This window comes from Podarcis muralis, chromosome 8 (genome assembly GCF_964188315.1).
Source record: "Podarcis muralis chromosome 8, rPodMur119.hap1.1, whole genome shotgun sequence".
NCBI classification, from domain to species: Eukaryota; Metazoa; Chordata; class Lepidosauria; order Squamata; family Lacertidae; genus Podarcis; species Podarcis muralis.
The window spans coordinates 47,764,513-47,787,334 of NC_135662.1; positions in this window are offsets into that span (position 1 = coordinate 47,764,513).

A 22,822-nucleotide genomic window follows, 5' to 3' on the forward strand; every position below is an offset into this window, starting at 1 on the left:
CCCCGGCAGGAGGTCAATCTTGCAATCATAGGGTCTGTGAGGGGGTAGCTTGTCCGCCTCCTTCTCGCAGAATACCTCCAAAAACTCCGCATACTTGTGGGGTACTGCTTGCAGCGTGCCCAACTGCAACTGCGGGTCCTCCTCTTCCCCTTCCGGGCTGGGTATAATGCAGTGTTCTGCACAGTAGGAGGAGCCAAAAGTCAGGTGGCGCTGGTACCACGCCAATGCTGGGCTGTGCCTGTGCAGCCAACTCATGCCTAATACTATAGGCGTGTCGGACAGCTGGGTGACATTGAAACTGATAACTTCCCGGTGATTCCCAATTTGCATCACCATAGGCGGCGTCTGCTGCACCACCTGCCCCCCTAGCAGTTCCCTGCCATCCACCGTGACAACCTTCAGGGGCAGTGTGGCTGGCAGTAATGCTACGTTGTGTTGTTGAATGAACTCCAATCCTATAAAGTCTGCGTTACTGCCAGAGTCAATTGTAATAGGCACTTCTAAGGTGAGTCCATTGGGCAGCTGAAGCGATGCGGTTAGCTGCACCACTGGCTTGGGCGGGAGGGGGTCTATGGGCTGCAAAATCTCTGGGGACTTCCTCACTGACTCGTCTGGCTGGGCCCCAGTGCCTCCTCTTCCAGCCAGACCTGGTCGTTTCCCTGCTGTGGTGCTCTCTGCTGAGTTGTTTCCAATACTGTCACTGAAGCTGCAGTGTGCTTGAAACTCCTCTGGGGACACTCTTTCGCCATGTGCTCTGCACTCTCACATATATAACACTTCCTGTTCCTTCTAGGCAGCTTCGATTTTACTGCTCCCGGCGTTAAGGCTCTGGTAGCTGAGTGAGCCCTAGCACCGCCAATCTCCATCTGCTCCTCGCCCCCTCCCTGTGGAGGCGTGGACTGCGCACGCGCTGCCTCTCTGGGCAAGAGGGAGGGCACTCTCGCTGGTGAACGTCCCCAACGCCCTTCTTCTTTGCTCCACGGACGTTCTTCCTGCCTCACCCCAATAGACAACGCTCTTTCAACCACTTGCTGAGTGGTGGTGGGTCTCTCTCCCCTTGCCATCTCATCCTTGATCTGTGCATTCAGACCCTCCCAAAAAAGGTCTCTAACCGGCGGAGAATCCTTATCCCAATTCAGCGCGTTGACCAATGCAAAAAACCGGGAATGATACTGCCTTACGCTGGCTTTCCCTTGTCTTAGCCCAAATATGTCCCTCCTGGCAATGTCCAGGTCTATTTTGGATAAGAAACAGGAGTCCATCGCCTTAATGAACGCATCTGCGCTTTGGAGCGCTGGATCCTTATCTCTCCACAGGTTGCGTAGCCATGATTTCGCGTCCCCATGCAAATGAGACAAAATAAACCCCACTTTTTCCCGCTCATCTCTAAAGTCTCTTTCCAGCAGCTGCAGCGCAAACAGCACATCTGCTCTGAAATTGGGGTACTGCTGCAAATTCCCATCAAAGTGAGATACAATGCTGCCTCCTCTCTTCCCCAAACCGATCCCCTCGGACCTGGGTGCTGGGATCCCCTGCTTTACAAGCCCTTCCAACCTGGCTTGAAGATCTCTGCATGCAGCTGCCGCTTCTTCCTCTCTCTTCCTGGATGCGATTATTTCAGCGTTGAGTAGCGTCACCGCTTCTTGCAGGGAAGCTATTTTCTGTTCTGTAGTCATCTTGCCTGACTCTTGTGAGCTCGCAAGGCACCAGTCTTCCACCCTCCCTGCCTCGTTTCCTTAGCGATGCTTGAGGCGAAGAAAACCGATGATAACTTGAGACGAGGCTTACTGTCAGAGACTGCCTCCCGGTCTCAGCTCACAGAAGACCAACGCTAGCCATTAGAACTGTACAGAAGTCTTTATTGGCATTTAGTTTCCATTTCCAAACACTAGCGTGCGTCTCTACGTCTGAACCCTAGACCAGCGAAGCCTCGTCTGAGTCTCCGCCCCCTGTACACCAGTTTAAGACTCTAGCCTTACTCCACCTTCTTCGTTTCTCCTTCCTCCTCTGGGTCCTACTACCCCCCTGGGTGCCTTCTTTCCGGGATGCCTCGGAAGCGGACCCTTCGGACTCCTCCCCTTCTCTCCGGCGGGCTTTGGGACCCGGCTCTCTCTCCGGACTGCCCATTGCGCCCCCCTCCTGTACATTTGAACTTGGCGCGCGCGCGCTGCCCCTGACCTTCCTTTTGACCGTTACCTTGCTCTCTGATGCAGGCGTGGCTAACCCTGACTCATGTCCTTCCGCTGACGGAAGGCTGCCTGCTGCCGATGTTTGGGACTCCTCCCCCTTACTGCTCTCCGGTGGGAAAGTTGGTCCCGATTTCCAGCTGCTGCTCTCTGAATCCCCTCTGGCCCCTCCTTCCTGGGGTGTTCCCTCTGGCAACCCCCTGGCTCTGACCACTGGGGCCCCTTTCTGTGAATCCTCTGATTCACTGGAGAGACTTAGAGACCTCGGATGGCTACCCTCGCTGACTTCTCCCTCAGATTCCTCTCCCTCGGTCTCTACTTCCTCCCTCTCCTGTCCCTCTGCTCCTGAACCCCTGACAATAAGGGAAAACTGCTTTGCAAAAATGGGTCTAAAGGTAAAGGTAAAGGACCCCTGACAGTTAAGTCCAGTCGCGAACGTCTCTGGGGTTACGGCGCTCACAGGGACGCGGACTTATAAAAAATATTGGGGGGGCCCGGGAAAGCTCATGAATAATAAATAAGCTCATGAATATGCAAATAAAGTGGCGCTGCCTCCTCGTGAGCGAATAGGGGAGAGCGTGCTGCGCCTATTAATCAGCTCCAAAGGAAATTGGGTGGAGCTTTTGCTCGGGAGGGAGGGCAGGAGGCATGCAGCCCGCCCCTCCCTGTGCATTTTGGGCTGGGGGAGGGGCGGCGATGGCGCTCTGCTGGAGGGACGCCGGAGATTATTGGGGGGGCGGAGCCCCCCCAAACGAATTTTTGAGGGGGCTCGGGCCCCCTCAAGCCCCATGGAGTCGGCGCCTATGGGCGCTCATCTCGCTTTACTGGCCGAGGGAGCCGGCATACAGCTTCCAGGTCATGTGGCCAGCATGACTAAGCCGTTTCTGGTGAAACCAGAGCAGCGCACAGAAATTTGTATAATTAGGAGAGATTGATAGAAAAACAAGAACTGTTTTTAAAGATCAGATACTGATGTGGAAATGTGAAGAATGACGTTTAAGAGAGGAAAAATGAGAAACTGAGAAAAAATTGAAATGACAAATTTCCCTGAATTAACTGTCTGAATTAGATTGCATCATTTATATGAATTGTTGTTGCTGTTTTCCAAAAAACACAACTGTAAAAAACTGCCTTTGATAAAATTCCTTCTCCACTGCAATCTGAACCCTAAGCATGCAAAGAAAGCTTTAAATTGTTGTGTGCTGAAGCCCCGTTTTAGCTTTACTAGAAGAAAAGCTTGTCTAAAGATTTGTAGGTCACATTTAACAAGGTAAGTTGTATTAAGGCTATTTTAGGCATTGATTGAACTACTTCTGGACTGTGGAAAAGGTGATATCCCAGTCTGCTCTCCCATTGTGCTTGCATTGCTCCCTGACCAAGGGTTTCATAAAGCGTAATCAAATGAGCTTTCAGAATTGGCCACATGCACACCAGTCCAGCCAGCTGTGCCCTCCAAAGCTCATTTCTGTAAGCAGCTTACTTGATATTTTGGAACTTTTTGAAGCATCTGACATAATCACTATTTACACTAGCAATGAAGCCCCCCCAAAAAGGGGGGGAGGAAGAGGCCTCATAATACCAAAATTACAGTTCCCTCCAACCAAGCTCTAACAGTTTCCAGGCCAAATGTTTTAAAGCTCACCTGACACCTTTGCCCTTCTACTGCAACTACAACTGGTCTTGCCTCTGATGGCTACAACAGGGAGTCCTGCTAGTCTCCTCTGGGTGACATCTCACCTCCTCACTGATGCCTAGAATGCTGTAACAGCCCCACATGCCAAGAAGCCTAAGAAATATAGTCATCCAGTTCACACCATGGATGCCAGATGCCATGTTAAAGTTGCATGTTACATTTTGCTGCTCAAAGTGGGCAAGATGCAGAAGCTGACAGAACTGGCTGTTTAATCTTACTTCAACATTGGTGACAATAAAATGTCCTCTACTGCACCCGAACCAGCTGGCTAGTTTAGAGGGGCCATGGCAAGCTACATAATATCCAGCAGGATTAGGAAGGACTGATAGGGGGCTGTTGCTGCTGCTCCCCATCATCTGCTACCTGAGGCAGTCACCTCACTTTGCTTAATGTATGAGGAGCACCCAGGCCACAATAGTGTGAGATCTCTCTTGGGAGAGTAAGAGACCAAAATGATGGTTGGCATGCATATTCCAGCCATCCATTTTCAAGGGGGCCAAGAAAGATGCAAAATACATGGAAATTAAAGTGCATAGAAAGCATTATCCCTGTTGAGCATGGAGTTAATGGGATTAAATTTGGTGTGAATATTTTTCACAAAATTCTCTGTCTAAAGTTTGGCTCTGCTTGACTCCCGTTTTCAAGGAGAATAAAGAAAGATGCAAAATAGATTATATTCCAATACCTGAAGCAAACCCTCTGGAGAACCATGTGGCAAAGAGGGCTGAAAGAGTTTCAGGAAGTCCCTGAAAATCAGTCAGAGGCATTCCATGAACAGAGCTCCTACTCATGGAATGTGCTTTTCCCCAGTTTGGAGGGATCTCCCCTTCCCTCTCAGTACTTCACCCATGCTATTCAGCAAGGTCCCCTGACCAATAGGAAAGGCTGGGGGGGCTAGCAGCCCCCTCCATTTGGCCTTTGTCCAGAGCCATCCCTACACATTTTGTGTATGCTATTTTAAATCTTGTTCCAATGCCCTTCTCACAAGTACAGAATTTGCCTGTCTTTTCTCAGTAAATCAATACATTTGTTCTCTTCTCAAGGCTTTCCATTATTTTAGAATCCTATTTACTTTTTTGTTTGGATAAAAAAAATTCCATGTGTATTCCATGAGAAGACTAACTTAGAAATGTCCCAATACAGCAAGCCAATTCTGTCCATGGGCACAGCTAACAGAATATAAATTCTCATGTGCAGGCACATAACATTGTACATCCAAGATCCATTGTTGTGTCTGGATGTGTCTTTGAAGTAGGTGGGGTCTGTTTTCCCAGGTCTGAAACCATCAACTATCAACTGAAGGTATTCTGCTTCTTTGCTATCTTCTACTCAAGAAATTCCCTGCCAGAATATGTATATGGTGCCACCTCTCTCCCATCCTTCAAATCCCTCCTCAAGAGCCACTTGTTCCATGTAGCTACTGAATTATGTTCTTAAATCTCACCCCCCCATGACGTAATGTAAGGGCATTTGCCCATATTCTCTTTTCCCAAGCCTTGTTTGTCCCATCACCGTTCCCCCCCCCCCTTTCCCTATGGTCTTCTTTGGATTGTAAGTTCTTTGGGAGCAGGAACTTGTCTATATTGCCTATGAAACTTTGTAAGGTGCAACTATGTATGGCATAAGGAGAAGAAAGAGGGAGGAAGGGGGATAAGGAAGATGGGAGGAGTGGTAGCATGGCATTCCAAAAGAGAACAAAAGAGAGCATGTCTGCTAACAATACAGCATGTCTTCTTCAATATCCTTTTACCACATTTGTAAAATATGATACACTATGGTTTGGGATGTGCTTAGCAGATAACGGCGAGCTTACACTTTTTAAAATTAAAACAATATACCTCTGACTATATGATGTGTTGCATACCATATGAATTGGTAGTAAAATATATATGCTCTTTTCACAGTTTGAATTTAATAATCTAATCAATCATCCATAATTCATGGGCTGCATAATAAACAATCATACAAAACAACTATAACTTTTGCAAATTCAACAGAAGAAAAATAGTCAACTTTTTATTAATTTATTTACGCTAAGACTGCTATTTATGAAGCGTATGTCAGTGCTTAATAAAAAATGATCTCAATAAATTCAGTAAGAAGACAAGCTATTCATTCTTTTAGCATATGAAGAAAATGAATGGGAAAATAGGCTTCCTGTGCAAACGAGCTATTTGAAATCTCTGCCCATGACATGCAATTACCGACTCTGGACTATGTATCACCAGCATTGTCTTGATTTCTGTCTTGCATTTAATTACTGGTAATGCTTCACAACTTGCTGCAGTAGAACATACCTTTTTCCATTCATATTTTATATCTTCCTCTCCCTCGGTTCTTAAGGACATGCTCAGAAATATCTGGAAACCCCAGAGGGTTTAATTTAAAGTAGGAAATAAATCCACACAACCCACAGTGTTGTGTTTTGGTTTTTTCGGAAAAAGTACAGTACAGCACTTTGACTGATGAAGCTAGAAAAGGACATTAATCACCACTGCAAGGTAGTTCCTTTAGGCTTTACTGTGAAGCAAGAGCTTATCTTCTAACTAGTCCAATGGTTCTCTAGTAGGAAAAGATAGCATCAGTCAATTAGAAACAAGAAAACCTATAATTATCAACTTGTAGTCTTCCACAGTCATCAGGGAGAAACATCTTTTGCCTGGCACTCCACTATCTACAACAAAAGAGATTTGATTTATAGTATTTTCTGCTGGCTTCTATTACACCAAGGCTCAAAACTACACAGGGTGTTCAGTTATGCCATTTCCCCCCGCACAAGTCATTTGTTTAAATTTTTAAAAACCTTGAAGGTTGTGACTAAGAGTGGGGAAATGACAGGCAGGGTCATTGGTTGATTTTGCCTGCAGCAAGATAAATTTAATAAAAAAAATTATGCCTATACTAAATGGCAGCTGTTCTTCAGAGTTTCAAATGGGGCATTCCCAGCCCTACGTGGAGATGTTCTACCTCTGAGGCACGACTCTTCTCTGGAGAAAGACCCATATATTTTCTTCAATGACTGGGAAACCAGCTTGAAAGTGGGGACACTGCCAGGAAGGCAAATGTGAGGAAGGCTATGGGTTAAGGAGTCCCATCTCTCATCACTCTTTTAGCTCTCAGTTGCAGGTTTTGAGTTTTAAAAAATCAAGCTGTCAAAGAGAATCGTGCAACTGTTATTGTTTAATATATGACAGAATCAGAGGGTGGCCTTGTTAAGGGCCTTCCCTTTTCCCACAGGAGTGAAGGAACCTCCTTTAAAAATATATACTGTTATGGGTCTGTGGCCAGTGGCGGAGCTTCATGTTCCAGCACCAGGGGCAGAGAGCAGGCAGGGGCAGGGCTGGCATGCGTCCCAAGGGTGGGGTGCCCAGCACGGGCAGGGGGGCAGCCGCGATGGCACCCTGGGGGTCACACTGCCAGGGGCGATGCACTCTCCCCGCACTCCTCTTCCTCCACCAGTGTCTGTGGCCTCCCCATGGAGGATCACTGTGTCTTCACAAAGCAGCAACATTAACAGTAAACTCCTTCAAACCTACCACCCATAAACCTACCACATTTATATGTTGCTGCTCAAGACTGAAAGCAAAAAAACCCCCAAAATTGCTGTGCATCCCTATTACTCCACTGAACTTTTGTGATCCGAGGCTCAAAGATGCTTGTCAAGATGCTCTTGCGGTGCATTTTAGAAGGAGTGGGATTTCAAACAAATGCATTGCAGGGAGGGACCCAACTGAGTAAATGACTTCTTGTGCTCCTTTAAGAAGCATGCAGAAGAAAACCTGTATTCTAGGGGGAAATGATTTGGCTTAAGCACATAACACTACCTGCTGATGCTTTCAGGAAGAAAAGTTTCTGACATACCTCTTAATTTGCTGCCATTTGATACTATGAGAACAAGTGCATCTTTTGTATGTGTGTGTGTGTGTGTGTGTGTGTGTGTGTGTGTGTGTGTGTGTCTGTGATCTCTTCCACAAATATGTGCAAAGAGGCCATTTGATTGTGGTCCAGTTTCCTTTTTCCTCTCCCCCCCCCCTTTTTTTTTTTTTTGCTTAGCAATGAACTGTGCTTATTTTTTGCTTAATTTTTTTTATTAAGTATTTTCTTGGTTTACAAAGTACACACCTTGTCACTTTTTAGAAGTTGTATAGCTTTTCTACAAATCAGTTACATTTGTTATGAGACATTAGTGTTGAGTACAGTATAAGGTCACAAAGAAGAGGGGGAGAGAGGAGGAGTGGTGGTGAAATTGATATATTTTTTGCAGTGTATGTGTGGGGTTTTGTGTCAGCATCAACTAGATAGGTTCTATTTCTATTCGCTTGTTACATTTCCGTGGTACTAAGAGGTTGGGGGCCCAGGGTACAGTCGGTTGTCTGTGGTTGTCTTTTTGAGGGAAGGAGGGCTTGTTGTGTCAACAACTTCTTCCAAAGGACCTAGTTGGAGAATTTGTTGAGTTCCCAAGAGCACTGATCAATTTTTGCATCTGAATAAGACATGTTCTTGCTTTCTTTTCTACCCTACTGCAAAGGCTTGAGTAAATAATTTCAAGAATTCTACATGAAACCCATATAACATCACATCTTATCTTTTAGCAACTGGTTATTTAGCATTTCCTTTGGGCACAGTGTACAGAGCTGTGGCCCACCTAAGCACATTTACTGAAACTGACAAGGCATACTCCTGAGAAATGTGCTTATGACTGAAATAGCAGACTTTATTGTATCAGTTTAAACACTAATATTCTCATTCCCTCTATGTAGAGACAAACAATTCTTTTGCCAAACTCTCCTGATAGAAAACACTGAGATAGTTAATAATGGTAAATGACAGAACATGAATGTTGATAACTAACCCCAAATATTGTGTATTTCTTCTACTTCTACTTCTACTTCTACTTCTACTTCTTCTAACTATCATCCCTCCTACATAAATTAACCTATGGTTATATTCCCAAATTTTGCTGACCCTTCATTGTTTACAAAGAAATTACTTCCATAATGTCCTAGACCTAGAATATTAAATAACCGAATCTTACTTCATCTTCCTGACTCATACACTAGGGGACCTAGAAGTACAGTACCTCGGCCGCCTACTGTTCTTTACAAATTACTTTTCCTTGATACTGGATAAAATACAGCAAGGCTCTTTTATTTAGCCTTTTTTTTTTCTTTCAGATTCAAAGTGAGACCTAGCAAATATGCTGCCACCTTATGGGAGAGAAAGACATGCTTCTTTTATTTTTTTAAACTTACAATGCGTAATGGTTGATTCTGCATCTTTGAATTCAAGGGAAGCTCGTTGCTGACTTCAGGGAAGCCAAACTACAGAAGACAGCTTGCCATGTTGTGTACATCTGTTTGTTTAATGATGAGCATTTGGTAGTATAAATAGTGTCTTTGTAATACTTCTAGAAATATCAGTAGCATCTCAGCTCTCTGCATGCAAGGATGTCTCAACAATGGCTGTGGGAATAAAAGTTATTAAAGAAAAAAACAATGGAATTAACACTATGTATATAGAGGAGGCAAAGGAGAGTGACGTGAAGAAGGCTGTTAAAGAAAAGCTTCTAAAAGTCATGCATAAGAATAATACTGGAAAACAAAAGGAAACCTTGAGAAGAGCTCAATTTGTTTCTGAAAGCTTGGCATATGGTTCTGCTAATTCATGTTGATGATATAAAAATAAAATATGGGGCTAAAGAAGAAAAGCTGCAAAACAACAATAAGTTAACAAAAAACTATTTAAAAAATCACACTTAAAAAGCAAATTTATTGTCTGATAATAATTTGCCAATGATGGGTCTTTCCAGAAATGTTTGCCATTTCTAAAATAAGACTGAATGAAAGCTCCCACACCACAGTGGTACATGCATGGTTCAGAATTTTGGGAAATAAGAATGAAAAAGGCAAGCATATGAGTGTGATGGAAGTACATGTAAGTATACCAAGATAAGAATAGTTACGTCTCAGATAAGGGAAAGACTTTTTAACATGGGGGGAGAAGACATGATAAAGATGCACAGTGTAGAGAAAGTAGATAGGGATGCATTTTTCTCCCTCTGCTGAAACACTAGAACCCAAGGCCACCCAATGAATTTGAATGGTGGGGGATTCAGATCAGGCAAAAGGACATAGTTAGACTCATACCCTCCAACATTCCACTGAAGAAAATTGGGACACTCCTCTTTCAGTCAGCTGAAGTCAGCTGACTTGCGTGACAGTATGGCACCAGTGCTGGCTGCAACCTCTCCCCCCCCCCCCCCCCCCGCCGAGCTTGGTGGCAGTGGTGCTGAAGGGGAGAAATGGGACATTCCAGGATACAATCAAATCCAGGATGGTTTCCATAATTCTGGGATGTCCCAGGAATATCGGGACAGTTATAGGCTATGTAAATGATGGGTCTTTCCATTTCTCAAGGTCAGAATGGATGCAGCTTGAATGAGAGCTGTTGCTTCAGCCATGAAATGGGCCAGACCAAAAGGTTATATAGGATTTGGAGGCCCCATCCTTTCCTGGCTCTCAGCCAGGCCCTCAGCCAAGCAGGTGCATCCATGCACTGTCCCTTCCTTCCAAGTAGCTTCACATTGCTGCTAGCTGAGTACTTTGGAGATGGCAAGCTTGAGATCTGAACAATGACAGGAATTCACAATATGTCAGTGGTGCCGTTGGGGCAGAAATACGCCATGGGGGGGGGGGGCACTCAACGAAATGAACAGGAGGGGCCGCAAGCACAGCAGGGCTGCCTTATCATATTTTGAAGTAAATGAAATTCTACACATCATTAGCTAAGACTAGTAAGCCCAGAGTCTAAAAAACAAAACAAAAAACCTTAACTTCTTGATATAGAGATGGCCACCAATTTTAATGGCTTTTCAATGAGATCAGACAAATTACTAGAGGGTATCAATGATTACTGGTCCTGCAGTCTATATGACTTCTTTTATCAGAGGCAACATCTTGCTGGTTACTATTTGCCGGGGCACATGGGCAGGAGAGTGTGCCTCTGCTCAAGTCCTGCTTGTAGGTTTTCCATAGACATATGTTGTCGTCTCGTGCTGACCAGCCATGGCAGAGCTCAGTGGTGGGAGAGGCCAGCCAACCAGCCAAGTCTCAGGAGGGTACTTGTCTGGAGGCCAAGTCCTTATGAAAGGTTCAGTCTAGTCCTAAGGTCAGGAGTATCTCAGTTCATGTAGTCAGACCTTCCGGGGGTCAAGAAAGCCGAGAGTCCAAGGTCATGAGAAGCAAGAAACAGCAAGGTCTGGCCAGGGACTGACTGAGGCTGGAAACCCTGCTGAAGAAAGCTGAAGCTAGCTGGTTCACATCAGGAACAAGAAGGCTGACCAGCAGTTGGTGGAGTCACTTCACCTTCTGCTCCTTCAGGCTGCTGCTCAGAGGTAAACCCAATTCCTGGCCCATGACAACAAATGCTTGGCCACTGGGGGAACAGAATGCTGACCTAGATAGTCCCTTGATCTGATGCAGCAGGGCTCCTTGTGTATAAATGTATTAGTCACTTAATATTTTGTTGGGCATTGTTATTTATGTAGGTTAACTTTCATTACTATCAGAAATTTTGCAACCGTATGAGTCAATTCTTTCTTCCCATACATTTTCTGTGCATCCTGTCCTGCTGCATCATAGCTTTAGTGGGAATGGTTTATCATCACATGCTTACAATTAGAAACTATGAGATTATGTCACTTCTACTTTGTTCTGCCATCATCTCTTGCGGTTCTCAGGGAAATTTCCGGTCTACAAAATCTAAATAAAACCCAAGCGTAGCAACATTACTGCAAAGCACCAAAAAGCTCCTTGGCAGATAATATATCACTTTACTTGTTATGACTCACAGGTTGCTGCAAGATTATAAATGTAGACTGTTTGTCTGTAATTATGCAGCTAGCTATATGCAAAACAACTGCAAAGCTGTGTTGGCAAATGGAGGGGAAAATGTGTTTTGGCCAGGTTTCACAAAAGCAACAAAAAAACCCAAAACCAATGTTCAGGCGGCAGAGACTAGTTTAACTGGGAGGATGCCAGTGGCTCCTAATCAAAACAGAGATGCTTTACTTAAGGCAAATATACCAAAGTACATGGAAGTGAAGCCATCACTTTGGCATTTGGCTAATGACAAAGATGCTGTCTCGTTATTAAAATGGTAAATAATTGACTGTGTTAGGAAACATTTTCAAATAAATGTTCTCACACAGTTCTGACTATAGCTGTATATCCTGTTCAGTGCATCAAAGGCAGCTTAGAAGGTAGATCCACCAGTTGTTTATCCTAGTATACCAGGGAATTGCTGCTGCAGGGCATCTCTGTAAATTCCATAGGCTTGCAATATATGCCTGTGCACAGAGACAGAAAATTGGCACTGCTTCTGCAAAAGATTGGTCTACTTGCCACAGCCGTGTAATATGTCAGCAAGCAGTTCACACAGGGCATTTTTCTTCCACGAGCTATAAAAATCAAAAGTGTAAAGGGAATGAGCAACTATGTGTTGGTTGCTCACTTTTTACACTGCTCGCCTGGATGGACTGCTCATGTGAAGAACTATCTATCAATGGAAACAACTGTGGTCATTTTTTTAATCACCAGAACTAAGAGATTACCAAGGATAACACATCAGGCATCTGAGGAAGTGGACTCTGCCCCCTGCCAACTCTTATGTCATCTTGGAACCAGTGTGGTGTGCTGTAGTGGTTGACCCTGGGAGAGAAGGGTTCAAATCTCCCTTCGGACATGAAGCTCACTTGGGCAACCTTGAGCCTCTCAGCTTCACCTACATTGCAGGGTTGTTGTGGGAATTCACTAATTGTATGACACCTTGAGCTCCTTGGAGGAAAAGGTGGAATAGAAATGTATGAAATGAAATAAATTAATTCTATATAAAATAATAAATTATTAGTCTTGAAGTTACTGCAAAAGGACTTGTGTTTTCCCCAGAGATATAATATATTACCCAGCAGTGCCTTCCTTATACAGTCATTTTCTCTCTCTACCCCTCTTCAGGCATTTTGCCGGTTAGTGTACATGGCCAGTTCCATGGCTTCTGTTGACTGGTCGCCCTACGCTTCTGGTCATTTCTACTTCTGTCATTCGCGAGGTCACCAGTATCAATGATGAAGGCAAGTTTGGTCACCACTTGAATGGCACCCCCTAGTTCTTCATTTTTCGTTATGACTGCCATCCATTTTTTTGGGAGGAAGGAACTGAACGGTCGCTGCAAATTGCTGTAAATTCAGTTGGGTGGGTCACTCCAAATGAACAGCCAGGGCCTTTGACAAATGAAAAATAGTGAATGATCCTTTCCTGGATGTTTGTAGTTTACCCCCAAGGGCAATTCTGTTGCTCAGAGCTGTGGTCTGTGTGGGCAGTGTTTGTGAGAAAGGAGTTTTGGACTTTGAACTGAAAAGGAGAGCTGAAAGTTCAACTGGAGTTAGCTAAACTGGGGTGCAACTCTGGAGCTGCCAGCTACACCTGTCTATGAGAATCTGGCCCAGAATTAGCCGGTGTGCCGTCTGCTTCTGAAAGTGTAGTTGTCCCCACTATGCTCTACTTTGAAATTTGTAAACAAAGCCCTAGAACTTGTCATGACTCAAAAGTAGAAAGCTCTTAATGTTATACAGTGACATTTGTTTGATGTTTTATTGGACTCTGCCATGTGCTTAAATAGCTAACATGTTTTGCTTCAAGGAAAAGAAGAAAATTTATGTGTTTCTCAGCCACCTATGCTACCAAGTCCACTGACTAATTAATGAGAATTGACAATCTGATCATGTCCCATTTGTTTTATTAACTTTTAGCATTTCTCATTTCTCCTGGAAATTGTTTCAAGTTTTATTTGAAAGGATTAATCTCTCTCAAGTGCATTCCATGAGATGGAGAAGTCTCCTTTCTGAGCAACTTTCTGAAGATAGAATCTATTGATGCTCACAGTGTTCCAGCGACTTCATGGAGACCACATTTCTCTCAGCTTGCCATTTAAGAATAAATTGTTTCTGGAGCTGGACCTATGATTATGTAAATAAACCATTAACACTAAGGAAGCTACACAACCTTAGATCAGCCGTATTTGTTGCCTTTGTTTTATGGTATTCCCAATTTTTATGGGGACCACCTGAGAACAGCATGTCTGTTTGAAAGTCAAAGAGCTGTTATGTCAGCTGCTGCAGTGGCAGTGAAGAGAAGACAACATTTCAAAAATATATTCATTTGTGTTGCTTTTTTCTGCAGCCCTTTACAAAACATTCATTTATTTATTTCATAAAATTTATATACCGCTTGATTGGAAAAGGGGGGAAAAAACAACCTCAAAGCAGTTTGCAAGAGATAAAACAGTAAAATAAGAGGGGGGGTCACAATCATACTTTCAAAACATACAAACACCTCAGGTTACAAACACTTTAGGTTACAAACTCCGCTAACCTGGAAGAGTTACCTCGAGTTGAGAACTTTGCCCCAGGATGAGAACAGAAATCGTGTGCCGGTGGCGCAGTAGCTGCAAAAGGCCCCATTAGCGAAAGCATGCCTCTAGTTAAGAACAGTTTCAGGTTAAGAACGGACCTCCAGAATGAATTAAGTTCGTAACTAGAGGTACCACTATACTAGAACAGAATAAAATAACCTCAACATTATAGCATCAGGGTAGGTTTGTCTAAACAATGATGTTTTAAGCAGGTGCTGAAAAGAACACAGTGGTTGATCTGAATAGGCAGGCCACATTTCAGAATTATTTTTTATAAAACATAGAATCACCAAGCGTCATATAGTCTACTCCCTTGCAGTGCAGGAATCTCAACTAAAGCATCTATGACAGGTAGCCATCCAGCCTCTGCTTAAAAACCTCCAAAGAAGGAGAGTCCACAACCTCCTGAGGGAAACCATTCCACTGTTGAACAGCTTTTACTGTCAGATAGTTCTTTCTGGTGTTTAGTCAGAATCCCTTTTCTTGTAACTCAAATCCATTGGTTCATGTCCTACCCTCTAGAGCAGGAGAAAACAAGCCTGACCATCTTCCATGTGACAACCCTTGAGATATTTGAAGATGACTATAACATCTCCTCTCAGTCTCCTCTTTTCTGGGTTTAACATACCCAGCTCTCTCAACCTCATAAGCCTTGGTTACCAGACCCTTGATCATATTGGTTGCCCTCCACTACACACATTCCAGCTTGTCAACATCCTTCTTAAATTGTAGTACCCAGATTGGACACGACATTCCAAATGTGGTCTGACTAAGGCAGAATAGAGTGGTACTACAGTGGAACCTCGTGTTACGTACCATCCCCCTTATGAATGCTTTGGGTAACCTGCTCCTCTAACCCGGAAGTAGATGCCACTAGTTGTGACCTTTGCCATTTCTAGTAGATGCCGCTAGTTGTGATGAGAGCAGAAGTCATGTGCTGGCGGCGTGGCAGCAGCGGGAGGCTCCATTAGCGAAAGTGAACCTCATGTTAAGAATGGTTTCAGCTTAAGAACGGACCTCCAGAACGAAATAAGGTAACCGGAAGTACCACTGTATTACATCCCATGATCTGGACACCCACAAAATTGTTAACTTTTTTGGGGGGGACAAACCCCAACTGTTGAGCTTTTGAGAAAACCTAACCCAAAAATAGTGATTTTAAGCTTTTTGAGCTGTTTCTGTTGCTTTTTCTCTCATGTTGCCATACTTCTGGGTTTCTCCTGACATTCTGCTGATTCGGCAAAATTCCCTCCAACATCATTTTTGCACCAGGAAACCAGGACATGCCAGGAATTTTCCTGATGCATGGTAAGCCTATCAAAACAATACCATTACCTTATATTTAGTTTTGCCTTCATCTACTAAAATTTAATTCATACAGGGACCTTATAAAAGTGGCTAATCCATATGCAAATTTCTGTATGTTATTTATCTTCCAATATCATCTAGCAAGCCATAACACTTGTGCAGATGTTCTGAAGGATGCAGCTCATATCAAACTACTACAGTATTTCTTCTTTTTTCTTTACTGTCTGCAGGTTTTTTCCCCTTCTCTCAAAAATCAAGCAGAATGTGATTGCAGATAGATTACATCTGGCAAACAGCTGCTAAGCACTGAAAAGGAAGAGCTAAAAGAATAATATACAAATTTCCTATTGCTAAATCCCCTTGATGAAAAATTAAATTGACAATTCAACACTTCAGAGAAAACCATCCATCCAGATACTGTGCACACATCTGCTATGTTACAAACATTTCTAGTAAATGTATCTTCAGGGTGTTTATTATAAATTGGCTATAGAAAACACCGATAAAAAACAGGTATTGCCTTTGAAGAAAAGTACTGAATAATCTGCAATCTGAAAAAGTAGATGATAAGGTAGTTTTCAAGGCAAATTCTTCACTCCATTACACTTTGTGCAGTAAGGAATTAGACCAGAAAACGACCTACACCTTCCCCACTTAGAAAAAGATCTTGTTTCTAATCTGAATCCCACAATGTATAGAAATTACATTCAATCAGGACAGTAAATGTTACATTTTACAAAGCAGGCTTTGGGTGCATTTGAGATATCGTACAGTGATTTCAGTAGATTATGTAACATGCTGTGCAATCCCAAGAATGTTTTGTCAGAGAAGAAAATACCACGTAGTTCAATGGGACTTGCTTTCTAGCAAGGCTGGCTATGACTGTGGAAGTAGGGTGCAGCATTGCCTGTCATCATTGCTTGGCTTGCTAGAAGATGTGAGACCTGGAAGAAAGGGAGCAGCACAAACTGAGCCTACCCTGTTTTGCCTGTTTTGTATACATTGCCATTAGATGACCATGTATTGATGGGAGGCCTGTAGCTCTGTAGCACAACGCATAATTTAAACACACAGGATTCTGGGTTGTGTTCATGGCATCTACAGGAAGAGCTGGCAAAGATCCCTGCCTGAAACCCTGGAAAGCTACTGCCAGTTAGGTAGACAAAATACTGAACTAAATTCACTGCATCGAAGAGTGGATCAGCTGGTAAGTGTAAATCAAGGTGGAGCACCTGTGGCCCATTGTGGGTGTAGCTCCCAGCACCCCTGACCATTGGCCATTTGGAATAGACAGAAGTGGACTAGATCAGGGGTCAGCATGGCTTACCGGCCATGGGCCAGATCACTCCCGTGGTGGGACAGATCACTCCCGTGGGCCAGAATGACGCAGCGCAGCATGACGCCAGAAATCGTGTCTGCACATGTCTGCGGTGCTGGAAATCACTTCTGCGCATGCCCAGATGCTGAAAATCATGCCTGCGCAGAAGCAATTTTCAGCTTCTGGGCATGCACAGAAGCAATTTCTGGTATCTGTGTATGCGCCGACGTGATTTCTGGCACTACTTGGAGAGCTCCTGCTCCACGCTGCACTGGTTTAGCGCAGTGCGCAGGGGACTCACCAAGTGGGCAGCTCAGTTCGGGGGTGGCTCGTGGGCTGGTAAAACGGTCTTCATGGGCCACACGTTGCCAACTCCTAGACTAGATTAACCAAACTATCCAACTTAATGAAAAGAAACATCACTTGTCCTCAGATGCAATACTTTGTAATTGCGTCAGTTCACACATTTAGCTACTACAAGCAGATATGCATACATGTATGAACTAGCAGGTCAAATATTTTTCATAATTTTCTGGGAATGAAAAATAAGTCATCCGTGTTAAAGCAACCCACATTTGTTCACTCGTCCTTAAAGTTTATCTAAAATGTGTTCCGTTTTCTGTGATTGGCCTCCTGTCATACAATCTGTCAATCTGTCAAGCCAGGTTGCAAGGCAATTTGAACGGGTGCCACACTCATTTTCTCCTTCTTCTTTATTTGCAAAGTTTCTGAGTATAAGAGCATAAGGAACTCCTTCTGGATCAGACCAAAGGCCCATTTATTCCAGCATCCTGTTCTCACAGTGGCCAATCAGATGCCCACAAATATCTTTATGCAACATAAAAAATAATATACATCGAAGAGCTGAAAATGCGAAACATGTTCAGCTACACACAGAGCACCTATATTAATTGACCCAAATATTTTGTCAAAATGTGGCTAAATAAATATGCCTTTCATATCAAAAGAATATTATTTGCTGGTAATGTGAAGGGCAAAATATAATGACTCATTCAACCTATTGGCTAATGAAGATTAAAGAAAAGATTATTAATGAAGAGGCAAAAGCTATAAGTTGGTTTAGCTAAGTATGTGAAACTCAATAAAAAAATAGATTTGTTTTGTATCTTATTTGATAAAATTTCACTTATCTTCCACACAGAAGTGTGTGTAGAGGACATAAAATACCACATGACTGCCCTAAACGGTACTTCACTTTGTCACCTGCTGTGAGCAAAATTGACTGGCTTTCTTTTTTTTTATCTCATAAAGAACGCCACAGGAGAAAGAACTACAGGGAGAAGAAGTACGCTCTGTGATGCCTTGTATTTTGACACACAATGTAACAGATGACAATTCAAAAAGGGGGAAAGACTGCAATCCTACACACCCTTCCCCAGGACTAAGTCCCATTGAATTCAATAGCACTTACTTCATAGTAGATATACACAAGATTTCACTGTTAAACACTGGAATTGTGGCATCTTGGATGTGTAAAGTAAAATACATCGTTATTTGTTTATAAAAATCAAATAGTATAAATAAGATCAATATAGTGATGCTAGCTGGGAATAAAGTGTAACACCTGACAGTGTGTTATGAGTTGCCTTAAAGAGCTCTTTTTTAAGCAGGATAAAAAGAAAAACTGGTTCCAAACTAGGGTCATTCCAAGCCATTCCAAGTGCAATGCAATTCAGAATGCTGAACTTAGGTAACCAAATATGAAAAACAATTATCGTTATTTCATTAGAACTCATGATTAGTGAGGCCTTTGCGATGTATTTTGCTGAGCAGTTAGTTCATATCCCTGCCTGATATTTTTGAATGATATAAACTAGAATCCTAAACAAGCCAGGTTATGGATGTTATTACCCTTTTATAATGTCAACACATTTGTATAGGGAAGTTGTTTTACTGTTCAATGTTTTATTATGTTTTTATATATGTTGGAAGCCACCCAGAGTAGCTGGGGCAACCCAGTCAAATTGGTGGGGTACAAATAATAAAATTATTTTTATTTTATTTTATTTCAGTGGATATTGTTAACATAACTCTAAAATAAAATGAAGCCAAATTCATTGGTAAAAGCAAATATTGGAGAAACTGGTTTTTCTAAACACCCTCAAAACAATAATAAAGGTGCAGAATTCAGATTTCAAACAGATTCAATACCACTGACTAGAGGCAAGTTTGCAGTGGATTGTTTGGCACCAAGGATGAATATATTTATAGCTTCTCCTGTGTCATATTGATGCGATGTGACAAATTAAGAAAAACTTGGAAGCAATTCTCACTTCAAAACAACAGCTTGCGGGAAATCCTTAGAGAGAGAAAATACCACTAAACCCAAAATGAGCCCTAACGAGTCACAGGTATTTTGATATAATATTACAAAAGTTCTCTCCTAATGGACCCACACAATTGCAAACAAACTAATCCATCTTTTCCCAATGAATTTCTTTTTCTGTGCATGTGTTTAATCTATTTGGCTACCCTGTTAAAGACATTACCTTTGTTTTAAAAAGGAACAGAGGTCACCAGCACAGGATACTCCTAGATCCAACACTGTCCCTTTGAGGCTCAGGAGGCCTCAGTGGCAAAGAGTGACTATTTCCAGCTGTGATAAAGTCACCAACTGCAGTTCTTTTTGGACAGAGAAGACTTTGCCATTGCACTCCACAGACTGGATGGTTGCAGTGCACTGCATGGGGCTGCCAGTGAAGACAACCCAGAAACTTCAATTTGTTCAAAATACAGATGCTAGGTTACTGGTCAGCCCTTGCCACCGATGCCACCGGAGCGATGCCACCCCCAGCAGAGCAAAGTGGAGCTGCGCTGAGCCACCTGCACACCTGGGCAGGGGAGAGCCTGGCCAACCGACGTGGCCTTTGGTAAGCGAAGAGGAGCACCTGGCAAGGCTATGCTGGGGTTGCCTGGTTCACACCCACTCAAAAATTGTGTGCCTGGGGCCACGGCACCCCACCCCACCCCACGCTATGCCCCTAACTGGGTTAGATTACTTCCTCAAGTGGATTGTGATATTATATTGTACCCAGTGGCAGCATAACCTCACATATCCCCCCAAACGACTCCCCCACCCCCAATTTCCCACTGATTCTATAAGTAGCTTATTTGGGCTAAAAAGAAAATGAGTCAACAGGTTTCTTTTTCATGCTGCGAATTTTGTCCAGTTGATTTCTCTGAAACAGAATAAATTACAGTAAATGAAGAAGAGAGATTCGTCAGCTCTTTTAGGCAAGCAGTTCCTCCAGTCTGATGTGCTAGAATCTAAAGTGCTACATGATAATTTATGTTGAATTTATGTTGAGCTGATTCAAATTAATAACCTCTCTAGCAATACTAAAGACTGCTGTAAATTATAGAATGAATATAATCTGCATCAAGGCTGTCCCTAAGAAAAAGCAGTCAAGTTGTTCATAGCAACCTTAACTAATCATTTTATTATCGTTAGATGGCCAAATAAACTCTGGGAGGAGATAATGTCCCTAGGCACAAATGATCAAACTCAACTATAATGTATCTATTGACATGTATTATGAAATTACTTGGATTAAGATAATAAGCCCATACAGCCATTGGTTCTCTTGTGCATTCTACCACAAATTAGCAGTTAAATGAGTGGCAAAATTTGCTTACCTCTTGGTAGTTGGATATAGATGAACAAACTGTCCAGGAACAAAATAACTCATCACAGGTTAGTTTAGACATTTGTATTGCTGCATAGTTCCATCTTCCAGAGTAAACCTTTTTCAATGAAACTCCAGGACAAGCATTATGTAAACCACTTTGAGGTTTTTTCTACAATCAAGTCATCATGTGGATCTAGTTAAAGGGTTAAGCAATAAAATGGTGATATGAAGTGGTATGTGATCCTGCTAATGAAGTTTATAATAGGGTTACATGCCACCCCAATCTCTGCCAAGTGATGTGAGATTCCAGGGATCTTAGCACTTAACCAGAGTTTGTGTTTCCTTTGGGGAAAATGAGGCACAGCAGAGACTATAGTGTCTTTAAGATCTATGGTTTTATTTACACACACACACACACACACACACACACACACACACACACGCACACACACACCCCTTACTCTTTATGGAAGGAGTATATTACAGCCCAAGAGTGTCTCTGGTTGCTTCTCCCATAGCTTTGGCAAGCTTGGGCCCAGAGCGGAAGCCAGCCATGCTTCCCAGTCTCTGGATACAGCCTCTCCCTGCCAATCTGCATGGAGTTCTGCCCACTTCCCCTTCCGCTTACGTCATCACCAGAGGTGCCAGCTTCTCAGGAGGATAGAGGGCGCCCGATGTCAAATGTGTGACATTGCGAGGAGCCTGGGGAGGAGCTTAATGTCCTCAGTATATTGAGGAACCACGGCCAAATCAAAAAAATATTGGGTGGCCCAAAGGGCCTCAGCCCCCAGGAGCTGGCATCTATGATCATCACCCACTGTAACCCTGGCAACTTCCTCCTTTGTGCCTGACAGTGTCTTCTTTTTGTTAATGAATTGCATTGATGGATTAATGACTGCCCATTTCAGCCTTTGTTTCTTAATGGCTTATAGCTGGTTAACTAGTCAAGCTGGCATGGCCTATTATCTTAAACTTAATCAAGCAGTGTTTAGCACAGTTTTACTCAAATTTTTATTAATTCTCACTTTACTAATTTTGGGAATTATGAGTGACTTGCACCCATAGCTCTGGTACCCAACTGTGGTCCTGATAATATAGCCACATGGTTTCATCCTAAATTCCCCAGTTCCTCTGGTCAGTGTTCCTCTGGTCAATTTGTTAAGATGAAAGGTGATACATAATATCATTACTCCAGAGGCCTTGCTCATGTTCATGATGCTATGGTCTTAATATACAGTGAGGTGGGTGGCATATCTTTATTTAGTTAAAGGTAAAGCAGAGCAGATTTGTATCCTAAGGACCTAATCCCCCTAGTCTTGTAGTCAGAAACAGTTTCCATAGTTGTAGAAACTTTCTGAGAATGCTCTTGGTAGTAATAATTTTTCATCTATAATCAATGAGTTATGTCTTTCGAGATACATTCCAGTTCTTTTCAGAAAATGGCCTTTCTTTAATCTACTTAATGCAAAAGGTTACAACACCCCATCTGATTGCTGCATTTGAAAACAGGCTTTCCTTTTAAAAAAGGAAAGAGTGCCACCTATCTGCAGATTTAAAAACTCAAATTTTGCTAAGGTGCACTTTAAATTATTATTATTATTATTATTATTATTATTATTATTATTATTATTAAAATTGCACTTGGATACTGCTGCAGGGTTTTCTTGTGGTAATCATACTACCACAGGTCAATTTTTAGAAAACATTTTGGTTCAAGTCAAATTGAGACTCACAGTATCATTTCATTGTGCCAAATAAATAAATAGCTGGTGCAGTCCAGATATTGTGGGACTCCGATTCCCATTAACCTCAGCCACCACAGTCAATGTTCAAGGATGATGGGAGTTGTAGTCCAAAAGTTGGGAAGGCACCAGGCTGGTGATGGATGGAGTATAGGGTTATATCCCACAGTGGTCTTCCTCTGGAGCTGCTGACTGAGAATAATGATTTGTGCATCTAGCCAAGTCAGTTCTAGAACAAGAAAGCTAAAGTCACAATAAATTTGTTAGTCTTTAAGGTGCCACTTGGTTATTTAGGGGCGCAACAGAAGGTGAATTTGACTTGAAGGGGGGGGACTCTTCTTGAGGATGACAGGTGCTTTGAAGGCAGCATGACTGATGGTCATGTACCAAGGAGAGCAGAGGAGCTAAAGATTGCAGGCAGAACATCCTTGTTAAGGATTTCTGTGTATTATACATTA